The 20,577-nt window shown below is 42.7% G+C and overlaps 1 long non-coding RNA gene across 19 annotated transcripts in view; it reads left to right on the top strand.

Moving 5' to 3' along the window:
- LOC101802362 (uncharacterized) overlaps positions 1-20,577 on the top strand; it is a 210,804-nt gene that overhangs the window by 147,964 nt on the left and 42,263 nt on the right. For all 19 annotated transcript variants that reach the window (XR_011812193.1, XR_011812206.1, XR_011812200.1 and 16 more), the window contains one exon: positions 15,983-16,170. This is a non-coding gene — a long non-coding RNA (uncharacterized lncRNA). The remainder of the gene's footprint in view (positions 1-15,982; positions 16,171-20,577) is intronic.

Raw genomic sequence — 20,577 nt, 5'->3', positions numbered from 1 at the left:
GGCAGCAGAGCCGATGCTGGCAGCAGAAAGGTCAATATTTCAGTCCTTGGCCTTCTTTGGAGTATTAAATGGTACTTGAGTATAATAATTCTCAGTGTGGAATACATTTCTCCTTAATTAGTTTTAAAGGCAGGGCACTGCAGCTTGGGCTCCCCTTCTGAAGCCCGGCAGTGCTTCCCACAAAGCACTTGAGCCCGAGCACATCCTTCCTCGACAAAACATCGCACGCCTCACAGCGTGAGCTTGCAGCTCGGCAAAACCGCCACAGCAACCCCATCTTTCATCAGGCTTAATTAATCAGCTGCTTTTTAAAACGATGAATGCCTAATGTGGGATGCCCTAGCGGAAGCTTTTTGATCTGTACGTGTACTAGGAAATCTCAGCCTTGTTCCAGCGTGCGTGCTAAGGGAAATTTGGAGCTGTGCAGTTGGGGTTTTCTGTGGCTGGGACCGGGCTGCAGTGCTCTTTTGATACGGAAATTTTAGGAACATTGATGGGTGAAGCAGACACATCCGCTGTGTGTAGTGATTCTGTCAGCAGGCCTCACGGTGTACAGCCAGCCTAATAATCACAAGTGCTTCTTGCTGTTTAAAAACCCAGAAAAGGAACTGACATCTTTTATCAGGAAGACAGACAATCTGTATCCCGTGACAATTCCAGATTATGGATCCCAAGAGGCTTTCCTTACATTCGTATTTTATCACGGAAATCACAGCCAGTGCTGTTTATTTTCTATACCTCCACACAGTTTTCAAGGTGTTGCCGGCAGGACCTGTGCTGACACTGACATATGTTGTTGTCACATTGCAAGATCTGATAGAAAACCCCAGATATATAAATATCAGCGTTTTCTTGGATCTTCCTCTTCTTTCAGTGGTTTTGGAAATACTGGCACTAGTTAATTCACATGCTTCATATGTTTTGTAGGCTTTTTTCCTACTTCTAAGAAAAAGACGTGTTCCTAGTAGACTGGTTTGGAGAGTTGCTCGCTTTTGTTGCTATTTTTGTGTTAGGGAGCTACCCATGTGCCATTTCTAGCTGCTACTACAGAGTGGGAAAAGAATAAACGTCTGGGGAACAAATAAAAAATCTCGGTTATTTGGTAAAATAGGTGGCTTTGGGCTGATGCAGGACAGCATTCTGGCCCTGCTCCTTTGGATGGGTTCATTGCCCAGCCCACACCCAGAGCTGGGAGGCTGGGCAGCAGCATTGTGGAGGCATCGCGGGGCTCTGCAGAGCCACACTCCACGCGGCCGCTTGCTGTCCTCTGTTTTGACATGAAAGCTAAAATGTCACTCAGGTACCTTCCCTCCAGGCTTCCCGTACCCTAGGGATCAGTAGTACATGAGAATGACCCATCCCTGGTGTACTGACATCCACAAACTCATAATTTGTCATGGTTGCAGTGCCTTGAAACTAAAGTTTGGGTTTGTGAGAACAACAGGTTCTTCGTGCTGGTCCCCTGTGATTTGACTTGCTTTGCCTGCCAGACTGTCAACCTTCCTGAAAGTTATAATCGTCTGTTTAAAGCTCGGGGCAGATTTTGGCTGAAAATATCTGTTCTTGAACTCACCTACAACTTCGAGCTTTAAAACAACAACAACAAAAAGATAAAAGCGTGTGCATGAATGTAAATGCACATATACATTCACACACATACAAATATACATTCATATGCATTTTCCCCTTCAAGGAGGCATCTTAAAGACCAGTTCAGCAGTCCAAAGTAGGTCACAGAGGAGCCAAATATGCCAGACAATTTCTTTTTCTTACAAAAAAATAATATATATGTGTATAATATATAATATATAAATATATATATAATTAGTTCATATGTCCATATGCAGAAGCCAGGGACTCTGCTTTCATGTTTCCAGAGCCCACACAACACGGTAGGTCAGCCCAGTATATTGATCTCAGAAAGAAGCTACATTCCTCTTGCTTTTGTTTGAGCTCGAGATGCCCAAAATGCTCACACCTAGATTCTTCACATCGTTGTTTAGTTTTAAGCCTTGTTTAGTTTACTCCTGCACAAAATGATGTGTTATCAGACCTGAGGGCTTTGTGTCACGTGTGTGCAAGGCAGACAGAAGGAATCAACATAGAGATCCAAAGCTTATTTTACTTCTTTCTTCTCTCAAGCACTTATATAAACTATCCAGATGGTTTTTGGCAATAGAATATGAATGACAGTGGGTTGGTAATTTCATCTTAAGTTTTACAAGCTAGAGGAGGGGCCAGGAGGAAACCAGGTATGAAGGTTGCCAAATATATCTTCCATTTATCATTCCAGCTAGCAGGGGCTAAATTATTTCTGAGTGGCAATTTTAGAAGGGAGGGGAGAAAAGCAGCATCCATTAGTGTGTGCAAACAAGTGCCTCGTGCTGCAGAGGTGTCTCTTAGGAGTGGCTGGTTTGGTAAGCCAAATATTGTCCTTCCTGCAGGAGAAGTACAGCGTGTTGGGCTGGAATTCGGGCCATGCAGCTCCTGCTGAAGTACCAACATTTCAGTCCTGCACAGCGTGCACCAGGCTTTTTTTTACAGATACAAGAGGCTTGCACAACCAAAAGGCTCCGTATGGAGTACACCCAGAACTCAGCAAGGGGAACGGAAAACTCGCTGTTTTGCTCTGCCATTTCAAAGAGGAATAATTATTGCTTTAGACTGTGATAAAGGCTGGGTCTGTGCTGATGTAACCAGTTCAGGATGTGGCCCATCACATCCACGCTGTGGAGGTGTTTACAGCGGAGCATTAAGGAGACAAAGCATCCGGTGAATGGAAAACAATGTGCTTGAGTCATGTATACAAGGCTGTTTTATAACATGATATTTCCAAGGTGCATACTCACAGTTACTTGTCTAACCATTGCCATTAGTATTTTGTAGTAATTATGATTTACCTGTACAAATTAGGTGGGTAAGAGGAAGGATTAAATGACATTTAAAAAGCACAATGACCAGAAAGAAATTGAAAATACCAAGGAGGAATTCTTAAAGCAATTATATAACACCTAGTTGTAGAATATAAACTGTGATCTCCCGAAAGACACTGTATTAGCCTTCTGGTGGTTAGCCATTAGATTTGGTCATTTTAAAATCACTTTGAGCTACTTAAACACAAATTTAAAAAGGGATCAAACTTTTTTCCCCCACTAATAATGCCGAGTGCATTCCCCATAGCTTATTCATCTTCAAAGTTCTTCGCCAACATTAGCTAATTATTCTTTTTTTCTAATTAGCAGAAATTGAGTGTGGTCAAAAGGGCCATTCAGCCAATTAGCACAGCGCTACCTCCAAATCTCCAAGCTTCTGACCCAGAGCTTTCAAGTGGCTGATGAAGATATCATAAAGCAGTTGTGCTGAGCCCATATGAAAGGGAACCAAATGGAGAAAAAGAAAAAAAAAACCCACACATGTAAGGGAAGTGTATCAAATCTCCTCATTCGCAGCTTTCCCCAGAGGCAGCAGCATGGAGAATGGAGGGCTGGATCCAGGGGTCCTCCTGCCCCGCACGCAGCTGCATGAAACGCGCTGCAGGTGGGGTTTCCCTGGCCCTGTTTTGAAGGCATAAAGGCACGTAGGCTTTGTGGTGGCCACCTGTTCTGAGACACTTTTGTTCTCGTGTGCTTTTTCAAGCTGGATGTGGCAGGGGTCGTTCTGGTGTTATTCGAGCAGTGGTCCTGTGCGTGGCTGCCTGCAGAAGCAGCATCTTGCTCAGCACAGTTGTTGGCTTTGCTCCGTTGGGTGTTCTCCTTCCATTCTTAATTGACTGGTGGCAAACTAAGAGGATAGCCAAGCAAGAGGGATTTAGGAAGTGATTTGTTTGGTTTAAGCCATGTTTATGTTCAAACCGTCTCCTCAAAAGTGTGTCTTCTGAGTCTCAAGTGTGTTTGTGCTGCTTGCCATGAGTTGCGTTGCTCACTTTTAAAGAATCCACATGCACCCATAACTCAGTGGCTGCAAACTGCAGGTGAATGTATGGATATATGAATGTTTTCACCTTCCCGTTGTGCTCTGCAGTTCTTGACTCCTTCTTCTAAAAGGGCTGTAAAGTGACAAATACTCCTCGAGCAGCAGCTCGGTTTGGCTACTCGAGAACAGCTGTGTATGCGAGGCTTGTTTATGTTTCAGAAACTGGGAATGTTTTAACCCCGAACAACAGTGAGTGCTCCAGGAGATTAATATCTGCATTACATGGGCTTGCTGAGAATAAATTAACTCTTGATGACACGATTACTGTCTTAGCAGTGTTCGCTGCATACAATTGCATGGTGTCTAAGATATTAATGTGTTTTTGTGAAGAATTTAGGAAACAATTTATTTATATGACTGTGCTTCATTCCATATCACACCAGGACATCAATTAGCTACTATTGCCTGTAAAAGAAATGTAAATCATGTGTCTTATTGGTTACGAGGATAATACTAGGACAATAATTCACAAAGAATAATTCATTCCGTGAATCGTGCCCCATTCTGTGCTCATGAATTGTTCACAAACAGATACAAATTTCTCAAGTTTTCATTTTTCAAATGATTTTAATGGATTCTTCTTGGTTTGAGTTTACTCATGGAGTTTTTGCATATTCAGGACTTAAAGTTTGGGGTGGTTTTGGTTGGATACAGCACAGTACATTTCTTCCTTGAATGAGTCAGCACAATTCTTAGAATCAGTTATGTTGTGAACACTTTTGAGACCTAGGGTACGTATGCTTTACCAATTTTTATAAAATATGGTGTCTGGGGAAGAAAAAAAAACATTTGCCCCTGGCCAGAAATACAAAATGAAGTGAACCTCCAGAATGGTGAAAAACAGAGTAAGCTTTGAAAAAGGGTTTATGTGGAGATTTTGAGAAAAAACATATTCTGGGAAATAATACATAGAAATAAGATCAGTCGTGCCCCCAGTGCAGTTTCTAAAAGTAGGCAGAAAAACAATTGCCTTAGGAAGATAATCAACTCCAGCCACATTTGAAAGAAAAATATTAAAAACCAACCAACCAAACAAACAAAAAAAACAACCAGGTAGTGCATAGCGTTTAGATGCTATTTGTTACATTTTTTTCTGCAGAATCTTTGACTTTAATAGAGAAAAAAGTGAAAGGTTTGATATTTGCATTACGAGAAGGACTTGTGTTTGTGTTGATAACATGAGAACTAGGAGGAAAATGTGAATTTTCTAGCAAGTGGTGCTTTCTGAACTACTTGGAAATAAGAATTTTCCTGAATACCCCGGCTGTAAGTAAGCAAGACAGTAAATATGTATAATTAAAAAAATATATATTCAATATAAAGTCATTTTCAATATTAAGTCTAAAATGGTCTTCCCGACTCACATTTATCTTTGTTTGCCTGTAGGTACTGGCACAAACTAAAGACAATTTTAACTGTGCCAGTTTTGGAACCTACCCTCTGTACAGCACAGGCATTGGCAGTGAGGCGCCCGGGTTTCCATGATACTGCGTGTGTGTTGAATATTGGATGGGAGGGTTGAATCCAGATTTTCTTCCTTTTGCAGAAAATAGATAAGATGGACAAATTGCACGTGTTTCTTTCTTTCTTTTTTTTTTTTTTTTGTGTGTGTGTGTTTGATTCACACAGATAACCCAAGCCTCTAAACAGTCTATTGAGAATCTGAAATCCATCCTGTTCTCTCATATTGCTAGGCATGCCTTTCCCATGCTAATACATTAGGAAATTTTATTGCACTAAAGAGCATATAAAGTTCACTGCTTTGCTGTGACCTTTTCTCCTTTAAATTGTTTCATCATTGTGACCAATACGGACCAAAGGGAAGATGTAAAAATGTTCGGGACGTTTATTTCTAAGAAGGTTAAGCAACTTTTCCTATGCCCTTTTTACATTCTTCTAGACCTTCTAAAAAGAGACCGTAACATGACAGGGATGGCCTCCTTAATTACATTTTGTTGTCAGAGGAAGCATGCTTTAAAAGAACAGTAACCCAACACTCCTCTAGTTGAGGATCTCCATAATCTCAACCAGGTTCACAACATTTGGAAAACCCCAAACCTTCTGTCAACCGATTGAAGCGAATTTTACGCATGCAAGAAATACAGTCATCTGGCACAAGGTTCTGTGTTACGGGGCTCGGGCAAAAGGATCCAGTTTCAGTTTGCCAGAGTTTCATGAGCAGTTGGATAGATTTCACAATGGCAGTGGCTTATCGAAAAAAAACAAAAGCTGAAGAGCAATATGCTGTTGTCGTGCTTGTTTTCTGTAATGTTCATCTCCATAATAAATGTAAATCGGGTCCTGAATATTGCCAGTCTAGAAATCTTAATAGCAGCTGATGATTAAAGAAAAATACAGCTATCAGTGGAACTTGGGCTGGGTAGCACTTTATCTCCTTCCCCAGCCCTTTTTGGTTGGCCAGCTAGACCTGGTTGCTTTGTTTCTAGCACAACTGCCGGTAGCTTTGTATGAGACAAAGGAGAAAATTGCTTTGTTTTATGTTCGTATATATTCTGTCATGGTTTTAGCAGAGATTGCCAGTAAGAATATACAGACTTATGGTGGGCTGCTACAGTGATATAGGACATAGGGACTTAAAGCCCTGTGAAGATGGGTGAGGGGTAATGCAGTGAATTTGGCAGGAGAATACCGTGGGTAGGAAATTTGTGTAGGAAATAGGAAATCCTAAACAAGGGCATGCGTGTTTCCCTGAAATTGGAAAGGTGATGTCTGTACTGTAGTATGCCTGTTAGTTGGTTGGTGAACCTGCTGGCCTTCCCTTGCAAGATGAATTGCCTTCTCTCAGGACTGTCTGGGGAACAGCACATTTTTGGCTGTGTCCCTCTGGGAGGACACAGCCTGTGCCCCAGCTTCTGTGTCTGTAGAATGATCATTCCTATGGTCTGTACCAAATGTACGGTGCTAGGAACAAATCTTCCAGATTCGGACTCAGGACTTAATCGAAAATGGATTCGATCCCAGAGCAGGTTGGACATGACTGAACCCTGTATGTTTTGGGGAAGGCTTGGAGAGCCTGTATAAATATCTGTGTAGTTCAGATCAACAAAGCTCATACTTCAGGCATCTGCCACTGACTCTCATTGGCATGACTGTAGATGTTCCCTGTGGCCTAAAGCATAATTCTCAGTTGGCATGGTGTGAGGATTAAGTCCTTAGGATGTGAAAAGTGCCTTCTAAATGAGGCAGGCTAGATGTTATACTCTGTGCAGTTGTACCCACAGCCTTCAGATACTCAATATGGATCTGCAGTGACTCCTGAAATACCTCTCTTAGGAAGAATACAGAAAATATCATTTCTTGAAAAAGCTGTCCCCTGAAGGGGAAAGCAAATAATTCTTGAAAACCAGTGATAAGGAAGAAATAACGTATGGTTTTGCTCTGCCTTTAGTTCTTGCAATTGTGGCTGCACTCAGTGCCTAACTTCTGCTGGGGATAAGGACAAGGAGAGCTGTGTGATGGTGCTGTTACTTCCCTTCTATCCCTGGCTGGGTCTGTGTGACCTGTCTAAAGCCAGATTCCAACTCTGAGAGGGTTCATCCAAAAGGAAGGATGACAAGAGCCTTACAGAAGTATTTCTTCAGGAAAAACAAAACAAAACATTGGGAATGTCGATACATTTGGCCATAGTACCATGCTGGGCAAAAGTGCTAGATAGGGTGAGGTGTGAGCATTGCTCCCACAGGAGCTCCACTGCTGGTCATGGTGAAAAGAAACGAGAGGTTGTTGGTATCAACTCTGGTAAGCTGACAGCTGCTCTCAAAAAGACTAAATGAATTAATTAAAAATAAAAATTAAAAAAAAAAAAGAAAAGAAAGAAAGAAGTGAGGGAAGGAGCACAGAGGTGTTGAGATAAAGAAAGAGGCTCTTGCTAGCATCAGTTGTGCTTCATGCCTGGGAGAGTGAAGAAGGGGTATTTGTGACCCTCCAGATGGCCATGGCTCAGAGCAGTGTGTTTGAGCTGGCCGTGCTGCACATGGGAGCATTTCTGACTAATTCAGCATCCTAGATTAGCCTAAGGATTGCCTTCGTGCCCGGTGTGCTGGTGCCCTGTTGAGCGCTGCCCAGCAGGAGGTTATCAGGGCAGCTTCAGGAGCCAGGTCATTCACGCTGGCTTTGATGGACCATAAACTCTTGCTGTGTCACAGCAAGGGAGCCTTTAGCCAGATTTGTTTTTTCTTTGTGAGATGGGGACCCTAGACAGACATTCAAGCATTTTCTCACTGCAGGCTGCCCCATCCAAAGGTATTTGCTTGGGGGCTATGGGCCCAGAGCTAACTCATTAAATCTCTGGTAGGAGAAATAGCTGACTGCCTGGGCTGTGCTTCAGCCCAGGTTACTTAGGCTGAAAATCTGGCCTTGCCTATCTCTCCAAGATGCTGTTGTGTCAGCATAAGCCTCTTACTACTGACTGCTCCATGTTCTTGCCAATGCAGCCTATTTCTATCCTGTGTCCCAATGCAAGTTTTTACAGACAACGCAGATGAAGGTTCCCTTTTACAGCTCCAGAACTCTTGTGCCCTGAAAAATCAGAGATTTCCTTCAGGGGATTCAGCTGCTGTGTACCTCAGAAGCATTAATGGCTACGTTTTCCACTTGAAAAAGCTGATTAGAGGAGAGATTTCATCAGATGACCCTCATACTTTTGTATAACTTTGGATTTGCAGATGCTCAGATTTTAGCAGTGTTTGGGAGGAAGGCTGTAGTGCAAAAAGGTGACTGCAAGTTTTCATTTTAGTCCTGTATTAGATACTGGAGGGAACAGAAGGCAGAATGGATGAGTAAGTGTAATTTTAAGACCTGACCGGTTGGGCAGGAGAGTCACATTCTCAGAGCAATAAATAGCTCCTTCCAGATCATGATGTGCTAGCAGTGTTGGGGAAGCAATAACATGGGAATGGCCTAAGTTAATGATATATATTAAAGGAGATTATGCAGATATCGAGGACACGTTTAGTAAAGCATCTATTGTCTGCATCTGTCACCACAATTCTGGCAAGTCTTGAGAAATATAGAAAGTGTAAAGTAGGAGGAGAAAAACTCCTGCATTTGTTGATTGCTTGTTGACAGCAACTGGTTGAGATGTTTGCAGAATGCTTTAAAAGATTTTAATTAATTGTTGGGATTGTTTGTGCACGACCTATAAAACCCATTCTGATTGTGCTTCTGGCTGCCAGAGAGGGGAAAGATGTCACAGGGAGAGGGTGCGGTTGTGTGCGTGTGCATGCGAAGGGAAAGCATCCGAGCCTCCTAGTACGGGCCCTGAAATAATTTCAGTTGCTGCTACAAGGATCCTCACAAAGGAAGCTGAGACGGACTTTTGTGATGGCAGGAGAGCAGGTGTCTCAGATGGTGGCCCCTGGAGGTGCTGTGAGCTGTTTCCTGGGCACCTATTCCCTAAGGAAGGGGCTGCACCCTCCAGGAGATGATCCCTGGGGCCGCCCGTGGGCTGTGCCCCCTGAGATGGCGGCTGCGGCGCAGCTCTGATCCCAGCTCTGCAGAAGGTTGTGGAAAGCAGCCAACCACCCGTGAATCAGAGGCCTTAATGACTATTTATTTGCCTAACGTTTTGTAGTGTAATTAAGCTGCCATTTTTTAAAACAGAATCTCCTCCCAATGCCCAAATTGCTGTCAAGCCTTCCAACAGGAGTGCATGGCGGCGTGACGTGAATTGGGCCCGGGCTGTGGGAGCGTGCCAACACAACGCTCATTTTCACTCACGTGGTCCTCCTCAACTACCAGCGTGGTCCTGAACCAAGGACGGAGTGGTTTTGTCCATGCTGTAGCCTTTGCTGCTGCTTAGGTGAAATCTCGAGCAGTTTCAGTTGTGTCTTTGTTGCTCGCTTGTAAATGGGACGAGCGGTTTTGCTGTTGGCTTGTTGAGTGCTGAAACAAGCACAAACAAGAGTTTCTCTGCTGCTTTTCAAACTGTATTTCAGTCCTGAAAAGGTGGCAGTTGTGTCATGATTTATGGCTCCTATTTGGTGTTTTTAATTGGGAATTTACACGACAATTTGTGGCTACATGATTATGTTAAGATTATCTTATAAAAGATCTAGGACAGTTGTTTGTGAAACCCTGGGGGCACATACCAACCTCCTTAGCTATCTAACCAACTGTTTTGCTCCTCAGTTAAAAGAGTGGGGCCTTCAGAAGTGGTTTGATCTTCCTCTGGAAGGTTAAAGGTCAAATGACTCATAAATGAAGAAAGAGTGATTTAATCCAAGGAACCTGTGCTGTTATTGTAAAACAATATTCACCAGCGATGGTACACTGCTGTATAAATGACAAACTGCGTGGCGATGGAAGTTGTTATTACATCACTGAAAACCTCACCTGCACTACATTTATGACTCCATAAACATAGGTTTATTTAACAGCTGTGGGAACACCTATGGCCATTTTGTGTGAAAGGTCAGGAGTCCTAAATTTCAGTTCGCACGTTAGTTTTCGTGGGTGAGGTTCATAAAACGTGATGACTAGCATTAAGTGATCAGAACATAACCAAAATATAACGTTGGGGGAAATGCGTGCTAATATAACCATTTATACCACCACATTTCCTGAAGTGTCTGGGAGGGTCTGTTTGTTTGCTGAATGTTGCTCTGAAAGCTGATTTATATCATTTGGTCACAATTTTGTCCCCCTTGCAACGGGAGCATGTAATTGTGCCGGCCACCAGAGCTGGATTCCAGCAGGGCTGTGCCTTGTAGCACATTTTTAAAGGGGGACAGGCAAGTGCAGCCCATTTCAGAACATGAGTTAAAGGTAGCTGCACACACAGCAGCTGCTCCTCAGATCCTCTGCCAAATGAGATGATTAAAAAATATTAATATTTATACTTGAAGTTGCCATGTTAAACAACAGGCCAACTGGCCGACTGGGCAGTGAGCTGCGTGTTGCCAAGTGCACAAAATAAAGAAAAAATAAAGAAAACCGTTGCATATTCCTGTAAGTGCACTTCACGTGGGAGTGTGGCTTTTTGTAGCTGATGTCCCCATGCAGTGGGTCCTCCACGGGAGCACGTGGCCCCTCTGTAAAGGGTAAGAAATAACCACTGGGTGAATAATTCTTTTTTTTACACTTTTTTAGCATTTGCAAGTTAAACCAAATCTTGATTTGGAGATGAAATTACATACACGCTGTGGGCGGACAGGCATCTCCTTCTGGTTTGTGCAATATTGTTCTCAGCTCCTCTTCTGTGGTCTTGTCCAAGTGCTGCCACACATGCGTATGGGTGCTCCTTTACATTCCCCACCCATGTTATTGCTGCAGGTGCTGTACTGTTGCTTAGTGAATGGTAGCAGATTTTAACAAATTTGCAACAGCAATCTGGACTACTGAAAGGATTATGACTAAACCAATAAATTACTATTGTCTGCTTTCATCACATGACAGATTCCCATAACGTGGTCCAGTATGACTGAAGTTTGTATGCTGATAAAGATTACCGGGTTTACTTACATGTTAGAAACACTATTGTTCCATTAGATTCATAAACAATTGTTAGTCAAAGATGAAACAGAGATAATTACTGTTTTTTTGCACTATTGGAACACAGATGAAATGATTAGAAAAATCCAAAAAGATATGAAGCAATAACGAAGCCTCTCTTAAGCAATGTCAAACATATCTTTCTTGTTTAACAGCATTGTGTATCTCCATCAATAATCTCGCCAATGGTCATATAATTAACTATGCTAATAACGCTCCGTTTAGTCTTTTTATTACTATTATTGCTGTGAACCTACTTAAGAGCAATCCACTGTAATTAGTAATTAATCTGATGATCATGTTGCCCTATGCAAACGTGAGATGGAGCATGTTGATTTAACCACAGCAGCCTCGGTCTCCAAACGTCGCTGCTGCCTGCAGCCCTCACCACCCAAGCTGGGGTCTGCCGGCTCAGAGCTGCCCTTGTGGGGCCAGGGACAAGGGACAGAGCAGCCTTTATGTCGCCTCCTCTGCCTCGCCAGGCTGCTGCTGGCCCCTGAGTTTTGGGAGCACCTCCCGGTGCCAAGGCCATCTTCTTGCATGCACCATAAGGGGGTTAACTCAAGCTCTGCTGGCTTGGTCAGCACATACTGTGAAACACAGAGCTGAGCATTTAATATGGAAGTATTTCTGCTCCAGTTTGGTGTTTCACATGGAAGCCATTTCTCTCTCCCTTTCTAAACATTGCCTTTGATTCTCTTTTCCTTAAATCCCCAAATTATCCTCATCCATTCACTCTTGTTTACTCTGGCATCTTGTAATGCTAGTGTTTGCCAACATCCCACATCCCACTTTTTTTTCCTTTTAGCTTGGAATAGGAAACAAATGTGATAGTATTTATTGGCAAGTGGTGATATTCTTGTGGCAATCGTTGTGCTGAGCCCTAGCAGAGAGGGAGAGGTGAAGAGAATTGAGAATTCCCACTTGAAAGCAGTGCCATTTTTTAAAATTATCACTGGGGTTCCTGGAGTAGTAGAACTGCCACTACTTTTTTTTTTTTTTTTTTTTTTTGAGAGGGAGTGGGGACATGCACACAGCAGAGGAAACAAAAATTCAGAATATCTGCTAAAGAGATATTACACGCCATGCCTGAAGCACTAGAGCCTTGAAAATCCAGCCTTGCATTGGCTTCATCTTCTTCCTGGCATTCCCTGTTGCAACAATGCAGAATAGGGAACATCAGGTACTGATCTCACCACCTCAGTGTGTGTTGTAATTATTCTGCCTGTTTTATAGCACAGTTGAAGATTCTTGAAATTCTCTATTAGTAAATGTGTCCATGGTGTAGTTTTGGCCCCCCTCTAAGCTGCAGCTAGGGCATTTAGCAAGCAGATGGGAAAGCTGTGAAGAGGCCCATAGACAGCAAGGTCACTCTGAGCCATTATAATGCAGGAAAGTGACAGTAACCTAGAGAGTGAAAAAAGTAGATTTTTTTTTTTTAATTATTATTATTATTATTTTTACCATAAGTGTAAAAGCTGAAGGTGCAAATCGGGTTTAGGTGAAATAGTGCTATTCAGAACTGGAAGTCATACAAAAAGGCAAAAATATGTTTCCATTCAGCACTTACAGCGTGGAACCTAAACCTGCCTAATCCCTGCTCCACATAATCACCAAAAATACTTGTCAAAAGTCTGTCTATCGGTACGGAGCTGGAGATAGTTGACACTTTGTAAGCGTCCCTGAATTATCTGTCTTAGCAACATACACCTCTGCTGAGCTGTGCAAATACAGCAAAAGGTAGAGTTCTGGTGAAACCAGTATTTACACACAATCTCAGTGTTGGAAGTAATTAATCTTCAACTGTATGAGGCTCTTTGTGATGTAAAGCAAGTGCTGACACTTTTGTGTAAACATGAAGATTAGCATATTTACAAACTGGTAGATGTTACTTTGATCAGTTGCTGCTTGCACTGGAAAGGCATGCTGGCATGCAGGCTTGCTCTTCATGTGACAAAGACGTCTAATCCTTTTACACTATTCTCAGATCCATATTTAGAATTCTGACTGGTGTTTTCTATATCCACTTGAGCTCACTGTTTAGTTTGTTTAGCAGTGTTCATCCACTCTTTATACTCACTAGTGACTCATTCCCGTTTGTTTTCTTTGCAAGGCAAGCAGTAAAATTCCAAAGTAGTAAATGACCTGGGTGAAAAACCCTTAAACTCCTTTCGATTTAATTACTAAAGCAAATTGGAACCACTTGCAGCCAGGCTTTTTGATGGCCTATATAAAGATCTTCACTGTTTTCCTTCTTGCTTTTAAGTAAGTTAGTGTGAAAATTAGCCAACCCAGCCCCAGCTTCCTCGTAACAGCATTGCATCAAGGCTTGGGTTTCTGTGTACATTTACACTTATCTGGAAGACTTTGAAAGAGGCATTCTAGGTGCTTGTTTTTGTTCCTCTTAATTTAATGGTAAACTGTAAACAATACATAATTCATTTTAGTGCAAATTATAGCTTCACATACTCTAACTGGTTAGTGACAGGGGATCTTGTGGTAACAAGATAATGACCCGAGCAGGTTCGAACAGGCTGGGTCTTATCTTTTCAGAAGGATGAAATAATGTTATGACATTGTCAGCATATTGTCTAACATGCCGGGATGCTAGCAGCTCATTACTTATGTGCAACCCATGCGCCTGAGTAACCGCCCGCAAGATGGGCCCTGCCAGGTGTGCGTGCGCTGACAGGACCGGACAGGCCGGGCGGCCGCCGGCCCACAGGAGGGCTGTGCTGCTCCGGGGGGCCCACACACGCTCGCAGGGAAAGGCTGAGGCCAAAGCTGTGCCGTGGGTGGGAACCGCCGTCGTTCTCAGCGCCGGGGCCTTCGTCTGAACGCTGCCAGACGCGTTCCCGCGGCCTACCCGCGGTTGTTGGAGCCGGGAGGCACCAGCCTGCCTGGTTTGGGAGGCATTCCGGCTTTCCTCTGGCAAGCTGGAGCTCTGCCTTCGTCCCCAGGCACACCTCTTAGCTTGTCAAAGAGGAGGAAACTCCTCCTCACCAACCCACTGTCTTCTAGAAGGTGTGAAGTTAAGCCCGGAGTCTTTAGGCACTAACTAACCTTGACCTGGCTGCTGTCCACAGACTAAAACCTCTCACCTGATTTTAGGGCTCTGACTCAGTTTCCATTTGGCAACAGCTCCCGGTGATAAATGCGTGGTTCGGAGACGCAGCTGCCACCCAGCTGTTTGCCCTAATGGCACAACTGGAAAGACTGCTCGGCATTTTACCAGTGCTATGCCGGGCTGTGCAGAGATGCTGAGGGCATCCCCTTCCACCCTGCAGTACTGAGGCTGGAGGAGGTGCAGGAGGCACCTGATGGTGGCGACAATTAATGGTAGGTTAACTGCAAACCTCAGAGGCTGTTGCTGGTCTTATCCAGAGCTGTACCCTACATGTACAAAACGAAAAGACAAATATGCCTCAGCCATCTCTAGTGCCTTTCAAGTGGATCATGGATGTGTAACTTCACCTACTGAAGGACCCCAGCAGCCTTCCAGCCATGCAGGACATCTGTGCTCATAGGGTTGGTCCAAGCCTCTTTGGTAGGATAGTAGATACTGAACTGTGTTAAGAGCGAGCCATTGAGAATATCTCATGGGAAAGGCATAGACTGATGCCTTGTATCATACCTCATTTTTTCCCTGGTGCAGCACTGAGGGCAAAGTTAGCATTTTTTCCTTGAATTGTCGCAGTCAGTAGGCTGCAGTTACACAAGTTTAGAGCAAGCTGGGTTGTGTGGAGCTTCGTCCCCCTTTGTATCTAGCATACAAACAATAAAGACAGGATCTGTGTTTTGACTTCTTGTTAAGCAAAGTAAACAGGTGAAGTGCTCTGAAAAGAAAACTGATATACTTGCATTACTCACAAAGCGTCACATCTATGTTAGATCTATTACTGATTAAAACTCTTGTTAAACCGAGGATCAAAAAGAAAGCTCGACACCTCATTTAGCTCTTTTCATGACTGGATTAGCCTAAGTAGAACAACTTGTCTATACGGGAACAGTACAGGCACTTAATTTTTAAAATATTTTCCTATCTGGGAAGAGAAGCTGTAAATAGAATGTATATGTGTAAGGAGGTGGAATACATTTCGTTTCATTGTGGTAATGAAAAATTATTGGGTGGAATCCTGACCTCACCAAAATCAATACGATTTCTTCCATGTGTTTCAGTGAAGCCAGGATCTTGCCTACTGTATTTCGTATTGATCCTTCAAGGGGAAAAGAATCACTTCTGTGGGCTATATTGTTACTTATTTAAAATGGAGTAGCTGGTTGCATATTGATGAAGCAAAACAGTGTATTAACTGAAACCTTCCTAAGTATATGTTAATCTCTGTGGTTTACTAACAGCTTGCAATATGTTTGGTTTGATTTTAACTTAATAAACAGATTAGAAGACATGCAGTTAATATGCTAAATAAAAATGGGATTTTGGTAGTTCTATTCAATTCTGCCCAATGCCATTACTTGTGTCTTCATTTTTTTCCAGGTTGCTGCTGTTAAGCACTTCCGCAACTTAGACACACAAAGAAATGGGAACCCTTTGCAGCCAGTAGTGGAACATGAGCGTGGACCCTTCAGGCTTTGTCTGATTTCTTCCTGTTTCTCTGACATGTTGCTAAATCATGGCAATGGAAGAGCTCATCTCCAGGCTGCCAAACCCATGCTGCCTTCCAGGTTAGACCTAAACAGACATCAACATACTTAGAGCTGCTCACTTTAGTCAGCAAGGCAGGATCCCATTCTTGGGATTATAGCCTGACTATGGATTGGGAGTATGGGAGAAATTTCTAAAGGGGCTGCAAAAAGGGAATAGTCTTAAGGCTACAGCAAAGCTGTGAAGCTGCAATGGTCCTGAATTGTAGGATTTGGGGTTGGCAAGCTGATTATTCAGCTCTGCAGCACTCAGACCCCAACCGTGAACGTCATAGGAACTTTGATGTTTTTAATGTTGTCCATGGCTGTGCTGTAGTAGGCAGGACTGACCCTTTTATGCTCTCACAGGTCTTTTTTTTTTCTGACAGTTTTATGGGCATAAATAGATAAAAATCTTCATTTTAGGAAAAGCATATATTTAGGAATTTTAGGATACTAATTTCATGTTGCCCTAGAGCATTTTCTGCAAATGTTAGCATGCACATACTATTTCTGGTGATTAAAGCAGAGTATTTTGACTTTAAAGTGGCATCTTCTGAATAAATCTGTCTCCAAATGATTTATGCATCCCATTAGGATTTAGTGCTGGTAGTTGTTCTGGGAATCTTGATCTGGTCTTTCAAGAGTCGCCTTAGCTTTATCAGTCCATTTACATGTGGTCATATTTCAACCTCCAGGAGCTTTAAAATGTTTAGTACACAGAACACAAATTTAGGCCTGTGTTTGTTTTTATTGGTGGAACCTCTTTCCTTTCTTCAACATTCTCAAATGTTCCCTGGTTTAAGTAGAGTTATCTAAGGTAATCCACTCTTGCCCTTACCAGGGATATTCCACTTTGTTCATAAGCACATAACATAACTCTAGTCCCCAGTGATTTCATTGTGAAATTAAAACCCAGACACTCATCCAGATGTCTTAGAAGATAAGGGCAGGCCTAATCCGTATGTCACAGAGGACTTGAGGAGCAGGAATTCACCTATACATCATCACGTTGTTATTAGCCCGGACCATGGCAAGCCCAACACAAACATTTTCCACAGGGCTTGCATTCAGGCTTGGCAGTGTTAAGAAAATACCCTCCAGCGATGTGTTATTTTAGGCTGAAATAAAAGTAGACATGAATGGCAAGAGGAACAGAGAAGTATTGTTTTTATTTTCAATGTGAACCCATAACTCGTGTTAAATGAAAATCTAACCAACTAAGATGTAAATACCATCGTGTTCAAATGAGCTATCAAATATCAACACATTTATTTTGTGATGGAGTACTGATGCTTGTCTTAGGCGGTGTAATGCACTGTGGGAAGGGCAATTTAGATAGGAGAAGCCAAAAGCTTTATCTGATTAAAACTGATATGATGATTGATTTTGACAGAGGGAAATCACTTCCATTGCAAAAAAGAAGGCAACAAAAACATCGTGCATTTATCATTAATATGAGTGGTGGCACAAAAATTAGAACCAAAATGCAGGCCTGTGAAGGACAATTTTTGCCTCTGTTTTTACAGTTCTGCCACAGAAGTCCCCCCCAAGGCTGCCATCTTGTTTGTATTAAATAGTTATTTTACAAAATCCCTGGAAAACCCTTAGGGTAGGGACTGGAACCCACCTCTCTGGGAGGTGACCTAACCTGCACAGCAGCCCATTTCTGTCTGATCCTGCCTCCTCATTCTGCTTCTCCATCTTGCCCTGGGAGCATTCCCAAAAGTGAGGGGAGAGATGCTCCAGGATAATGATGAGGCCGAGTTTGTGATTAAAGCATTAAACTGGGAGTTAGCTGTTTTGGATTCAGCTCCTGCCTGTGCCACAGATGTTCTGCGTGGCCATGGCATGCTCTGTTCTTGACAAAATTCATCCCTGTGCCGAGAGCCAGCTAGAGGCTTGGATGCCATCTGATGCTGAGAGACACATGAGGCTTACACACTGGTTGAACATTATACAAGTGTATTACAAGTATATTTAGAAGACTTTACTGGATGTAAGCATTGTGATATCCTTCAGCAAGAGGGCTGAACCTCTTTTGCATAGTCAGTGCCGCAGCGTTTCCTCCCACTAAGCAGGAAAACTGCAGGGTTAATCACGTTAACATTTTTGAAATACTGCTGTAATGTGAGGGATGAGAAATGTGTGTCCATTAGAAGGAAAGCCTACAGGTTGCAAATGCACTGCCCAGAGCTTATGCACTTACTACACTCACAAGCATGAAAAAGTGCCCTGGAAAAATCCTAAAAAAAATAAAATATATATATTAAAACAAATATCAGTTGGAAATTCATGTAAAACTATTTTTGAAAATCACGACTAGAGGAAAGGGATCCAGAGAAAAATGGCAGAACAGAGAAACACTTTTTAAAATGGAATATGGGTTTGATTTTTCATTTTGGGAAGCAATCCAGGCTACCCTAACAGAAAGCAGAGACACATTTCAGCTGGGGTTTCTTTGTGCACAATGCAATGGCAAAGCAGTTCAAGACCAGTTCATCTGTGTGAAAATATGACCCTGTATGAGTCTGGAGGTCAATGAAACCACTGTTGATCTGCTCAGGGCATGCTGGTCACTGCTTTAGGGTCACTTTGATTTATGTGCTTAGCTTTTCCACTTCCAGAAGTGTAAAATGTGGGTGACTCTCTTTTCATTGACTCTCATTTGTTGTCACAGGCATGCATTTTCCTCAGAAATATGTACTATATGAAAAAGTCTGATAAGTTTAATGCAGTGATATAAGGTGACGTTTTTATGGAGGGTGAGCATATGCTCAGTCACAATTATAAAAGAACCTGAAAACCGTGGCTTTTTCTGGTTTCTTTTAAGCCATGTAGGAGCTTGCCATCTCCCTCCGGAACTTAAATGCCCCCTTATTGTGGTTTGAGTGTTTCACAGTTTTCATGGATTTACTCTTGCCATGCTCATGTGAAGGATGGAGTTAGTGGTATCACAGTTGTAAGGATGAGGGAGTTGAGGGAGAGGCAGACCCAGCAATAAGCTGAAAGAAATTCGTAGCAGAACAGAAATTTAATAATTATTTATTGCTCTAACTTCTCCTATTCAACTTCAAAAGTAAAATGTCAGGAAACTTCAAATTTCCTTCAGTGCTGAGACATCTTGGGAGCATTACCATAGCGGGTCACAGCTACACAGAGGATCTGGGGCTTGATCTTGAATACCTCCAGAGGCTTGGCAGGGACTGTAAGGCCTTCACAGTGCAGCTGTGGACACCAGCTCTGGAATGGTTAGTGCCTCACGAGTATTTCATTGGCATGAACTGATACCAAATAACTTCTTCCAACTGTGCAGCTCACCGTGGTGGGAGAGATGGAAATGCAGAGCTCTGCTGGAGCATCAGGAGGCACAGAGCAACCTGCCCCTGACAGGAGGGAGAGGAGTCAAAACGTTGTCTCAGTTGACACCAAACATTTTATTCACTCGATCAGTTCCTGTCATCCTGTCATTAATTTCAGTGAAATTAACACAGGGGGAGTATGAGTCAATATAGCTGGATTTTCTTTTCCTGGTTTCCTGCCATACTGCAAGCCTCAACACTTCTGTCTTCTCTGTCACTTGTCACTCAATTTGTGAAAACGGATTTTCCCTATAATAATTGCTACTCTAATAACTTCTACCAATTGAGACTCCTTAATTTCTCCTATAGGACTCTTTAACCCCTTTAAGCATCCAAAAAACCTGCTAATGAAGGTCACTGCCACCTGCTCTGTATGTGACTGCAGGAGCTAGGACCAGACAAGTCACTTGGAGCCCAAGACCTGCTGCTTGCTCAGTGTGTTGGAAAGTACATTCTGATCAACACTTACAAAATTTTGCCTTGCTCTTTCTTTTCCCTATAATTTAAGGGTCTGAATTTTCCCTGTGCCTTGTCTTGTTTCTTCTCGTAAGTGTTAGTTCAGCTAATTTTGTGGCTACAAGGGAGAATATGTGTTATCTGGGGAGGATGGGAAGAATAGTGACAAACAGTGTGGAAGTGTAACATATTTCTCTGGTAGTGATACCTTCAGAAGAGCTCATCTGTCCAGGTTGTATCTGTAGAAGTGTTCAGAAGGCATCAACGAGTGGTTGAGAAAATACGAAAAGTCACTTTGTATGGATATAAACACACCAATTTCACTGCCATTTAAATATCAATTTAAAATCACATAACTTGCATCTAAGTGGACAAACAGCACATTTATGACTGCTCCATAGCTTCAGTGTCTCATGTCCTGCACCATTGGTTAGGGAATTTTGCAAAAACCCAAAGCATTGCCTTCTGTAAGCTCCACAAACAAAGCACGGAGCTGGAGATGCCACAATTATTAAATGTTCAACATGCTTCTCAGTGCTTGTTCCTTAGAATAACTGCTTCACAAACCTCCTGCAAGACATCCTTAAGGCTGTTTAATACCCTCTTAGTTGTCGTTTCAGTCAGCACTCAG

This window comes from Anas platyrhynchos, chromosome 12, assembly GCF_047663525.1.
Source record: "Anas platyrhynchos isolate ZD024472 breed Pekin duck chromosome 12, IASCAAS_PekinDuck_T2T, whole genome shotgun sequence".
In the NCBI taxonomy this organism is placed as follows: Eukaryota; Metazoa; Chordata; class Aves; order Anseriformes; family Anatidae; genus Anas; species Anas platyrhynchos.
This window is presented reverse-complemented; position numbering and strand designations above follow the sequence as displayed.